General features: G+C 33.6%; 1 protein-coding gene across 9 annotated transcripts in view; it reads left to right on the top strand.

Moving 5' to 3' along the window:
* ZC3H13 (zinc finger CCCH-type containing 13) overlaps positions 1-12,036 on the top strand; it is a 91,457-nt gene that overhangs the window by 14,595 nt on the left and 64,826 nt on the right. The window lies entirely within an intron of this gene.

The following is a 12,036-nucleotide window of genomic DNA, read 5'->3' on the forward strand; positions in this document are numbered from 1 at the left end:
TTTATCATTTCCTACCCCACCTCAACCTGATGACTTATCTTCAGAGAATCTATTTAGACTTGATATTTATCCTCACCTCCACTCTGGATCTATTTAAAATGACTGCTATGCAAATTACTTTTTCAGATCTCAGTCTTTAGCTGAATCGTAAGTTGATTATCCAACTTCCAGCCTCTTTCAGATATTTTATAGGCTACCATTGATGTTGACTTTGCACACTACAGTTGATTTTGACCTACCCTTAGTGCTTGGTTCTCTGGTTTTCTGAATTGAGAACTAATTTCTAGCATAAAGCTTTCTGTCTCTGGGAACTGTACCTCCCAGAATGTATACATAATTATTAGCTTTGCTTTGTAGTCCCCTACCCAGTTCTATTCCTGTCCCTCATTTCCCTCCCCCCACCACCTAAAAAAATTCCCTTGTTCTTTTTCTACATCTTGATATTTTTGGCTAGATGAGGAAAAAGTTTCACTGATAAGGAAGGAGATAGGACTATATGTGTTATAAAAAGCTGACTCATGCAATGGAGGACTTTAACTTAGAAGGCCTTATTAACAGTTTTATAACTATCCTGAGTAAGTCTCTTGCACCAGTATGTCACAAGTTATAGTGAGAACCAAGTGAGGACGTACATGTGAAAATTCTTTGGAAAGAATAAAACACAGTAAATGTAAAACAGCAAGAGTAGAGAGTCACCAAATTAAAAATTTGAGAATGAGTATAGGATTAAGTAGAACAGAGGAGTGTTGTTTACCCATTTCAAAGGAAAAGGTTTAGAAGAGAAGGGGAAGGGTATAAGTGGAGATACAATATATACTACCTGGTAGGAATTTGATAATGTATATATAGTACATGATTGATTACTGTGATTTTTAAATGTAGATTAAAATGTTCATTTTATATAAAAAATGTCTTTACCCTTGTATGATCTGCAAATACATAATATTTTTTGATAATATTAAAAGGAGTTCCAGTTGCCAAACCTTGGCGTATAACAGCCATTTATTTTGTTCATGGATTCTGTCAGGAAATCAGAAAGGGCACAGTAGGCATGGCTTATCTCTTCCTTTATGTCTGGAACCTCAGCTAAAGTATTAGGATGCTGGAGGCAGGAATCATTTGAAGATTTTTTCACTCTCATGTCTGGTTGTTGATGCTGGAAGTCAGCTGGAGGCCTCAGTTTCTATGTGGACCTCTTTGTATGGGTAGCACGGACTTTTTCTCTGATGGCTAGGGGAGAGAGAGAGAGGGAGAGGGCGGGGGAGAGAGAGAGAGAGAGAGAGAGCGAGCTGAGATCTGGTACTAGGTGTGCTTGTTCCTACTGGGGTGCTGTTTTTTTTTAGGCCCTCTCAGCTGACAGAGCAATGAAATAATATGAGTGTATACTAATTGGTGTATATGCATATATCTATAAGTATTACAAGCAACCGTCTTTATCTGTATTGAGCTAAACATGAGTTCTTATTGATGTCTCTTAACTCTAATCCAGTACCACTATTTTTCTTTTTTTTTTTCTTTTCCCTCAAATGTCCCTTCCTTAGCTTGTGGGAGGTCTTTGTATTAGATCCTGAGCTCTGTTTAAAAGTTTACTTTATAAAATGTGTTCATTTTAAGTGTACCATTTGAGTCTTGACAAATGTACACACCTGTATAACCACCACCACAATGAAGATACATAACATTTCCATCACCCAGAACATATCTTCATGTCTTTTTAGAGTCAGTCCCCTCTCAAACCAGGCTCCTGACAACCTCTGATCTGTCACTATAATGGAATCAGATATTATATATTCTTGGGTCTCGGTTCTTTTAGCACAATACTTTTGAAATGCAGCCATGTTGTAGTATGTGTCAACAGTTTGTTTTATTGTGGGTTACTGTTTTATTATATGGATATGTCAAAATTTGTTTATCCATTCCCCAGTTGATGGACATTAGAGTTGTTTTCTGGTTATTATGCCTATTGGCCATATGGTTTTCTGGTTATTTTGGCTATTATGAATAAAGCTGCTATGAACATTTGTGTACAAGTCTTTGTGTGGACATAGTTTTCTGTGGGTAAATACCTAGAGGTGGAACTGCTGAGTCATATGTTATGTGTATGTTATGTGTCTTAGCTTTATAAGAAACTGCCAAGTAGTTTTCCCTAGTGGTTATTCCATTTTACATCCTCAACCCACAGTGTATGAGAGTTTCAGTTGCTCTACATTCTTGCCAACACTTGGCATTGCTCTACTGGGTATATAGTGGTTTTAATTTGCATTTCCTTTTTTTTTTTAATTAATTTATTTTTGGCTGCGTTGGGTCTTTGTTGCTGCGTGCAGGCTTTCTCTAGTTGCGGCGAGCAGGGGCTACTGTTCGTTGCGGTGTGCGGGCTTCTCATTGCGGTGGCTTCTCATTGCGGTGGCTTCTCTTGTTGCTGAGCAGGGCTCTAGACGCAAGGGCTTCAGTAGTTGTGGCGTGCAGGCTCAGTAGTTGTGGCTTATGGGCTCTAGAGCGCAGGCTCAGTAGTTGTGGCTCATGGGCTTAGTTGCTCCATGGCATGTGGGATCTTCCTGGGCAGATTCGTAACCACTGAGCCTCCAGGGAGGTCCCTTAATTTTCATTTCTTGATGATTAGTGATGTTGAGCATCTTTTCATGTGTTTATTGGCCTTTTATAATTTTTTTGTGAAGTGTCTGTTTATGTCTTTTGCTTATAAGTTGGGCTGTTTGTCTTATTACAGAATTGTGGCTCTTATATGTTCTGAATACCACCAGTCATTTGCAGGATATGTGTATTTCCCAGTATGTGACTTGCCTTTTCATTTTCTTTGTGGAGTCTTTTTTTTTTTTTTTTTTCTGCACCGTGCAGCATGCGGGATCTTAGTTCCCCGACCAGGGATCGAACCCATGCCCCCTGCAGTGGAAGCACGGAGTCTTAACCACTGGACTGCCAGGGAAGTCCCTGTGGTGTCTTTAAAGATATTCTTTAATTTTGATGAAGTCCAATTATATCCTGCCTGTATTGACACAGCTTCAGTAGTCCTTGATAGTTTCTTTGTTTCTGTTAAGATGTTCCCAGCTCATTGTATATATTTTATATCTATCCTCTACTTGGAGTCAGCCATTTTCCCCTACGTACAGCGCTGGTTCTTTTATTGGGAGATGGTATTTCAGGACCACTACTTGGAAACCACTAGTTTAGTTATTTTTAGGGCTTTTCATTGTATTTCGCCTAGGAAATACATATGTATCTTCTCTTTAAAAACATGCACGCAAACATGAGTTCAAATAGTTCAAATTTAGAATTGCAAGACTTTTACCTAATTCTTTGATTTTATAGTTGTATCACTTTTCTCTTATGCTGAAAATTTTAGTCCCTGTTGACATTCATTTGCATTATCTTACATTTAATAGTTCCAGAATAATAATTAACAATCGTATTACTAATAATATGATTACTTCGAACAGTTTAAGATGTCTTGGTAGTTCTTAGGATATATCCCATGAGGGAAATATCTGTGATATATGTTTCTTAGGAAGAGATAGTCAAATTATTGTATTTTTTAAAAATTAATTTTTATTGGAGTGTAGTTGATTTTCAGTGTTGTGTTAGTTTCTGCTGTATAGCAAAGTGCAAATTATTGTATTTTAAGTCACTTGAACAGTTGTCTGTGTGGTTAAACCACAAAATTGATGAAGTTGGGTTGATTCATTTGATTTTAGTTTTAGGGATTTTTAAAAATATAATTTTGTTTTCTAAGTATATAAAACATTTTCATGGTTTCAAAGTTATGAGACTGATGCCTACTGGGCTAATGAGGTATCTTATGTTTCAAAGTTAAATCTACAGAACAGGTTACATTCAGGAAAGTCTACCTTTTATCTCTGGATCGCTCTATTTTTTTCCCTATAGGTAACCTAAAAACTAAATTATTGGATTATCCCGCTACTTTAAAATATATATACACAACTATTTGCAGGTGACATGATACTATATATAGAAAACCCTAAAGACTCCACCAGAAAAACTTTTAGACTAATAAATGAATTCAGTAAAGTTGCAGGCTGTGAGATTAATATACAGAAATCTGTGGCATTTCTATACACTAATAATGATCTATCAGAAAGAGAAATCTATTTACAGCAGCCTCACAAAGAATAAAATACATAGAAATAAATTTAGCCAGGGAGGTGAAAGACCTGTACCCTGAAAACTGTAAGACACTGATGAAAGGGATTGAAGATGACACAAATAAATGGAAAGATATACTGTACTCATGGATTGAAAGACTTAGGATTGTTAAAATATCCATGCTACCCAAAGCAACCTACAGATTTGTTGATTCTTTCAGAATTTCTACATAGACAATCATGTCATCTCTGAACACACTTATTTCTTCCTTCTCAATCTGTATACTTTTTATGTCCTTTTCTTGTCTTATTGCATTAGCTAGGACTTCCATTATGATGGTGAAAAGGAATGGTGAGAGGGGACGTCCTTGTTTTGTTCCTGAGGTTAGCAAGAAAGTTTCTCACCATTAATTATGATATTAACTGTAGGTTTTGTATAGATGTTCTTTATCAAGTTGAGGACGTTCTCCTCTGTTTCTAGTTTGTTAAGAATTTTGATCATGAATGAGTGTTGGATTTTGTCAAATACTTTTTCTTTGTCTATTGATATGATCATGTCTTTTTTTTTCTTTTTTAGTCTGTTGATGTGATGAATTACCTGAATTGACTTTTGAATGTTGAACCACCCTTGCATATCTGATATAAATCCCACTTGGTTGTGGTGTATAATTATTTTTATATATTGTGGGATTTCATTTGCTTATATTTTGCTAATGTGTTCAGGAGTTTTGCATCAATGCCCATGAGAGATCTTGGTCCTTTTTTTTTTTCTTGTAGTGTCTTCATCTAGTTTTGGTATTAGATATTTAGGTATTAATGCTGGCCTCAGAATAATTCTGTAAATATTCCCTCTGCTTCTGTCTTCTGGAAAAGACTATAGAGAATTGGTATAAGTTGTTTCTTAAATGTTTGATAGAATTCTTACATGAACCCATGTGGACCTGGTGCTTTATGTTTTGAAAGGTTATTAATTATCGATTCAATTTCTTTAGTAGATATAAGTCTGTTCAGATTGTCTATTCTTGATGTGTGAGTTTTGGCAGATTGTGTCTCTCAAGTAACTAGTCCATTTCATCTAGGTTATCAAATTTGTGGGCATAGCATTATTCATAGTATTCCTTTATTATCCTTTAAATGTCCTTGGAATCTGTAGTGATGTCTCTTCTTTTGTTTCTGATATTGGTAATTTTTGTTTTCTCTCTTTTTTTCTTAGTTAACCTGCGTAGAAGCTTGATCTTTTCAAAGAACTGGCTTTTGGTTTTGTTGGTTTTTCTCTGTTGATTTCCTGTTTTCAGTTTCATTGATTTCTGCGCTAATTTTTGTTATTTTTCTTCAGCTTACTTTAGATTTCAGTTGCTCTTCTTTTTCAAGTTTTCTAAGGTGGAAACTTAGATTATTGATTTTAGAGCTTTCTTCATTTCTACTATATGGATTCAGTACTGTAAAATTTTCTCTAAACACTGCTTTCACTGCATCCCACAAATTTTCATAAATTGTATTTTATTTTCATTTAGTTTGAAATATTTTAAAATTTCTCTTGAGATTTCTTCTTTGACCCATGTGTTAAGTAGAAGTGTGTTGATTAATCTTCATATATTTTGGGATTATCCAGCTATCTTTCCATTATTAATTTCCAGTTTAATTCCATTGTGATCTGAGATTAGACATTATATGATTTTTGTTCTTTTAAAAGTGTGTTTTATGGTCCATAAAATGGTCCAGAATGTTCCGTGTGAGCTTGAGAAGAATGTGTTTTCTACTGTCATCAGATGAAGTAGTCTGTCGATGTGAGTTATATCCAGTAGATTGAAGGTGCTTTTGATTTCAACTGTGTTCTTGCTAATTTTCTCCCTGCTGGATCTGTACATTTCTGATAGAGGGGTGTTAAAGTCTCCAAATGTATTAGTGGATCAGGTATATCTCCTTGCAGTAATATCAGTTTTTACTTCATATATTTTGACACTGTTGTTAGGTGCATATATGCTAAGGATTGTTATGTCTTTTTGAAGAATTGTCCCCTTTATCATGTAATGTCCTTTTGTCCTTGCTAACTTTCCTTATTCTGAAGTCTGCCTGTCTGAAATTAACATATCTACTCCCACTCTCTTTAGCATAGTATATCTTTCTCCGTCCCCTTCCTTTTAATTTATATGTGTCTTTATTTTTATAGTTGGTTTCTCATAGACAACGTATAGCTAGCTGGGTCTTGTTTTTTGATCCACTCTGACAATCTGTGTTTTAATTGGTGTGTTTAGTCTATTGATGTTTAAAGTAATTATTGATACAGTTGTATTAATATCTACTGTAATTGTTACTGTTTTCTATTTGTTATACCATTGTTCTTTGTTCCTATTTTTTGTCTTCCACTGTTTTTGTGCCTTTTATGGTTTGAATTGAGCATTTTATACTATTACATGTTCTCTCCTTTCTTAACATATCAATTATACTTGTTATTTTTACTTTTTTAGTGGTTGCCCTAGAGTTTGCAATTACATTTACGATTAATTCAAGTCTACTTTCAAATAATACTATAGCACTTCACAGGTAGTCCAAGTACCTTATAATAACAAAATATTCCTAATTCTTTGCTCTGGAATATCTTAAGTGGTATCAGGATTTTCTGCTCTTGAAAGGTTTGGTAGAATTCCCATGTGAAACCACCTGAGTCTGGTACTATTTTATGAAGAAGTTCTGTAAGTAATTTATTTTTCCAGTGGAAATTAGTAGACTTTTGACTTTAAGTCAGTTTTGTTAATTTTTTTTCTAGAATATTATGTACTTTGTCTAGGTTTTTAAACTAGTTTGCATAGAGTTGTGCAAAGAAATCACGTTTTTCTGTTTTCTCTGTTCTAATGGCTACTTTCACATTGTCATATAGGATTTTGAATACTTGTGCGTTTTCCCTTCTTTCTTCATTAGCTTAGTCAGTGGTTTATTTGCATCAGCTTTTGGATTTATGTATTAGTTCTTTCTCTTTTCAACACATTTATTTCTCTTTATTAATTCCCTCCTTGGATTATTGTATTCCTTTTCTTTTTTGAATTGGTGGAATATTTATTTATTTATTTTCATATACACACACGTATTTAATGCTATAAGCATTTTTCTGATAACTGCTTTAGCTGAATTCCATGGATCTCATATATCATGCTTTCATTGTCATTATTTTTAAGGAATTCTCATCTTTAGGTTTGTATTTCACCTGTGGTCCAATAATTGCTTAATGGCATGTTTAAAATTTTTCAGATTGAAGAGCCTTTTGTTTGTTTTATATGTGTATTCTTTTGATTTTTTAAAAAATAACTTCTATATTATTGCTTTTTGTATTTCTTTTTCTCAGATTTGATAAGATTTTCTTTGTGGCCTAAGATATGGTCCGTTTTTCTGAATTTTCTGTATATGCTTAAAAAGAAGGTATATTTTCTATTTTTTGGCTTTCAGGTTCTAAAGTATATCTGAAACATCTGTTGTTTTGATCTCCTGTAGTTTTCGTATCTTTGTCTACTTGATCTATCTTGGTTTGAGAATGTCTTTTAAAGTATCTTGTTAGTAGTATGCTTCTGTCTAGTTCACTCCCCATCTCCTGTAGCTGTGCTCTTCATTGCTGTATAAATCGGTACGTAGATACAGAAATATTAATAATTGTTCTCTCTTCATTGTAATTTTTAAAATATGGTGCTTGGAGATGACCTGATTTTTGTTATCTGTTGACTGTTTTTTGAAGTTTATAATCTTATTTGTTTTTTTGTGACTCTGCTTATTCTGAGATGAGCTAGTATAATTTTTGTGACCACCTCATAAAAGAAAATCTCTGATAACCCTATTAGGGGATTTTTCTTCAGTATAGTATAAACAAAATAAACTACAGTTTCCTTAGTGTAGATCTAAGTTTCTTTACCATCTGTGTTTCTGTAGTGTTGAAAGGATCTGAAATTGCACATCTGTGAATCATTTTAAAATTTCAAAATGTCAGTTATATCTGTCCTAAAAGCTATATACTGAGCTCAGTTGTTGGGCTAATATTCAGACCAAAAAGCCACAATAAGCATTGTTCATTATTTAAAAGTTTTTAGCCTTAATCAGAAGTGTCCAGTTGAAAAGTTTTGAAAACATTAAGGTGAGAACCATAATCTTTTAAAAATTAATAATAGCTTTTTGAATTGTTAATAGCTTTGATATAATATGTGATAGTAAATGACAGAAGAAAACTTTGGATTAACATTAACTTTAACTCGAGCTGCTGAGAGAAGGGTTTGACGTGCTTTCTCAAGAATGTAAACAGCAGCAAAACAAAGACAGAATTGAAACCAAGGATTGAGCAGCAAGTGTGAAAGCCGGTAGTGACTTTAAGACTTTTACAGGTATTAGAGCTAGTCAGACACTAAGCCTTGGGCCCATCTGTGAAGAGAGAACTAGTGACTTGGAAGATGGAGTTGAAGAGTTTATCCAGAATGCAGCACATAAAAACGTTATAGAAAACATTGAAGAGGTTCACAAATGTGGAGGAAAAACTTAGAAAACCTAATGTACATCTAATTGGAATCCCAGGAAAAAAATAGAAAATGGGAAAGGCAATATTGAAAGAAATAGTGGCTGAGAATTTTCCATTATTGATGAGATATAAGCCTGCAGAAAGCACAATACATATCAAGTAGATATTATATCATAACTGCAAAACATGAGAGGCATAGAGAGAATATTGGAAAACCCAGAGATAAAAGTCAGATCTTTCTACAAAGGAATGATAGACTGATACCATCAGTAACAATAATGGAAGCCAAAATACAGTGGAATGCTATTTTCAAAGCTGAAGTGAATGTATGAACCCATAGTTATGAGCCCAGCAAAACTGCTTTTCAAGAATGAGGAAATAATAAAGAAGCTTTCTGGTAAAATTGAGAGTGTTGACTACCAGGAGACCTTCATTACTCAGAGAATGTCTAAAAGGATATACATCAGGATGATGGAAAATGACCTTAGAAGGAAGGTCCAAAATGCAACAGTAAAGGTGAACAGAGAAAACGTTTACTAGGTCGGAAAGTGTCTTTTTTTAATGGCCTATTGCAGTTGTCAGAAGTGTGGCATTGTACTCTGAGGAGGTGAAGTGTAGTACCAAAGGTATAGTATGTTACTTTGAACTCCCCAGAATCCATTCAGTTGTTTTCATTTTGAAGCTGCATTTTGGTTTGGGGAGTTGACCCCAGATTCACTGCTAGACACTCATTAGTCTAGTCTAGTCATAATAATCCCATTCTCCTTGCTAATTCTGTTGATTCAGGAACCAGGCCTAATTCATTTAGCCTGTGGCTACTATCTTGCCATCAGTTATTGATTCAGATGTGGCCATGTGACTGAAGTTGGCCTACTCAGACTGAAAGAAAAAATTCTTATTTTGTGATTGGAGAGAGGCACACACTGGGTGAACCTAGATTGCTTGTCATCGTGGTAAAAGAAATATGCCTTAATGTGAAGTCAACAGTAGGAATAGCAGAGCTGTAAGAAAGGAAAAAAACAACAAGAAAATTTGGTCTCCAGTGATTTCACTGTGTTACTACATCACCCAGCCCTGAAGTTTACCCTATTTCTAGACTTCATTTTATGTGAGATTGTAATTTAAATTTATATAGCTTATAAGATTATAGTTTCTTATTTAAATTCTACCCCAAACTCCCCACCCCCCCGCAAAACAAGTTCATTAATGCAAGAATAATTTCAGTTCTATACTAGGAGAGGTGGAAGCTATATGCTCTATGCTGCTCTGGCAGGACTAGGTTAATTTTAGTTATCACATTTTATTGAAGCAACATTGGCAAATTAGTGTGCCCAGAGAAGATGACAGAGCAGTGAGGGGTATGAAAATTGTGAAATATTTATGTATGATCAGTGTGTAGAGTATCTTTGGCCTGATATAAGAAGATATTGAAGAGATTTAGTGACTGTTGAAATATTTAAATAGCTATCGTGGAAGAATTATTAGATTTGTTTTGCACGATTCTAGAGGTCAGAACTAGTTCCAATCAATAGAAATTCTGAAGAGGTATAAAAGAGTTGTGATCAGTATAAGAAATAATTTTCTAATATTTAGAACTTTCTGAAAATGGGAGCAAAGAATGCAACATTGGAGAGCTATCAGTGGAGACCTTGGGAGTAAATCTTTTTTTCTGTGAAATTATTCTATTAGAGGACTTCTATAACTGTACAATATTTAGGAAAAACATTTCAGCATGGGGTAGGAAATTGAATTATATTACTTCAAAGACCCCTAACATTTTATTATTATGGTTGCTAATCCAGTTAATATTGGTTTTCAATTCTTTTTGCTTCAACACTTCTTTTTAGATCGTATTCTTGGTAATGCCTCCTTACTATCTAAAAATAAAATTTATAATAAATATAATCTGTCCATACATATAATGTTTAAGAAATAAATGTGAATGTAATATAAAGTAGAAATAAAGTGAAAGTAAAGTTCACAATTATTTATTGCATTGCTGAAATGTAAGAGACATTTAAAACCAAACATTTTTCCTAAGTTAGGCATAGACTTATTTGGCAGCAAAACCTGATTTTAATTGATATGAAGCTTATTATACAGTCTTTACCCAGTTGGTGAATTCATATGTTTTGCTGCAAAAATATCAGTATATTTGATTATAGGTTGCTGCTCCAGACCCTACTGGCATTGTTACTTAATATATTTTGAAATCCAAATAATTCTGAATTCATAAAATATCCCATGGGTACTGGCTAAAATATTGTGGTTCTTTAACAAGTACTTGAACATGTACATGTTCCAGAATGATTAATTTAGAATACATAATAATCATATGGTTGTACCTCTAATTAATATGTTTGCATGTAAGAGCAGTAAGATGATAGTCCATTCTATTCAAGAAATTACAGGAAGGTGAAAGAGCAGACCATGCTCTACTACATGGGACAAGTAATACCAGACCCTTTATATTTGAATATGATCAGAGAAAGAGGGAAATAATTTTATTTTACAAGGAATAACATGCCTAAACAAGTTATACACTACTGAAGTGGAAAAATGAGGAAATACAACATTTTAAAAAATGATCTAAGCCTTAGGTGTTATCAAAATAATTTCCTCTATTATGATTTGAGGTGAGATAGTGACAAAGTATTAGGAAAAAACTTACCTCCTAACTTGAAATTCCACCACATATTGAAGCCTGCATTCAATCTCTAGTACTTAATAATAGAAGTTATATGTGATCTCTGGGGGCAGTATTAGAGTCATATTGGAAAACAATAGGTAATACAAAAATTATATAATTTCAATATGTAGGGTAAATATTATGAAATACATAAATTATTAATGAAATTTATTGAGATTATTATATCTGTTTCTAAATCTGTTAAAAATATTCTGTTACAAACTTGCAGATTATTTTGTTTTCCAGTACCAGAATTACTGCTCTGAAACCCTTTTCAACTACATTTGTAGTTGGTATTACAACTACATATAGACAAATGTAGTCTGATACCTTATAGACAGAAAAACCCAGAATATATTATTCAGTAATTTGAAGATAACTTTCTATGAAAATTTTTTGATATAGCACATACTAATGTATATTTATAGTGGGTGTAATCTACAGAACATTCAAAAGTTACCTGGGATATAGAATAGCTCTTCATAGATACTCCACAAAATGTGTTTTAAGAATAAAAATAGATTGTGTTCCTTTTTCTCCTTTGTCTTATGTACAAATAGGAGTGCATTTCTTTTTTCTTTCTCTTTTTTTGACCTTTTACCGTTTTGTCATGGCTGATACAATTATATAATCTTTTAATGATATTTGTCAGCCTCTGTTGTCGTACCAGCAACTATATATGTCGTTTAGCAGTAATACTTACAACATGACTTCATACCTAAATAAGTAAAATTTAGGAG

This window comes from Tursiops truncatus, chromosome 18, assembly GCF_011762595.2.
Source record: "Tursiops truncatus isolate mTurTru1 chromosome 18, mTurTru1.mat.Y, whole genome shotgun sequence".
NCBI classification, from domain to species: domain Eukaryota; kingdom Metazoa; phylum Chordata; class Mammalia; order Artiodactyla; family Delphinidae; genus Tursiops; species Tursiops truncatus.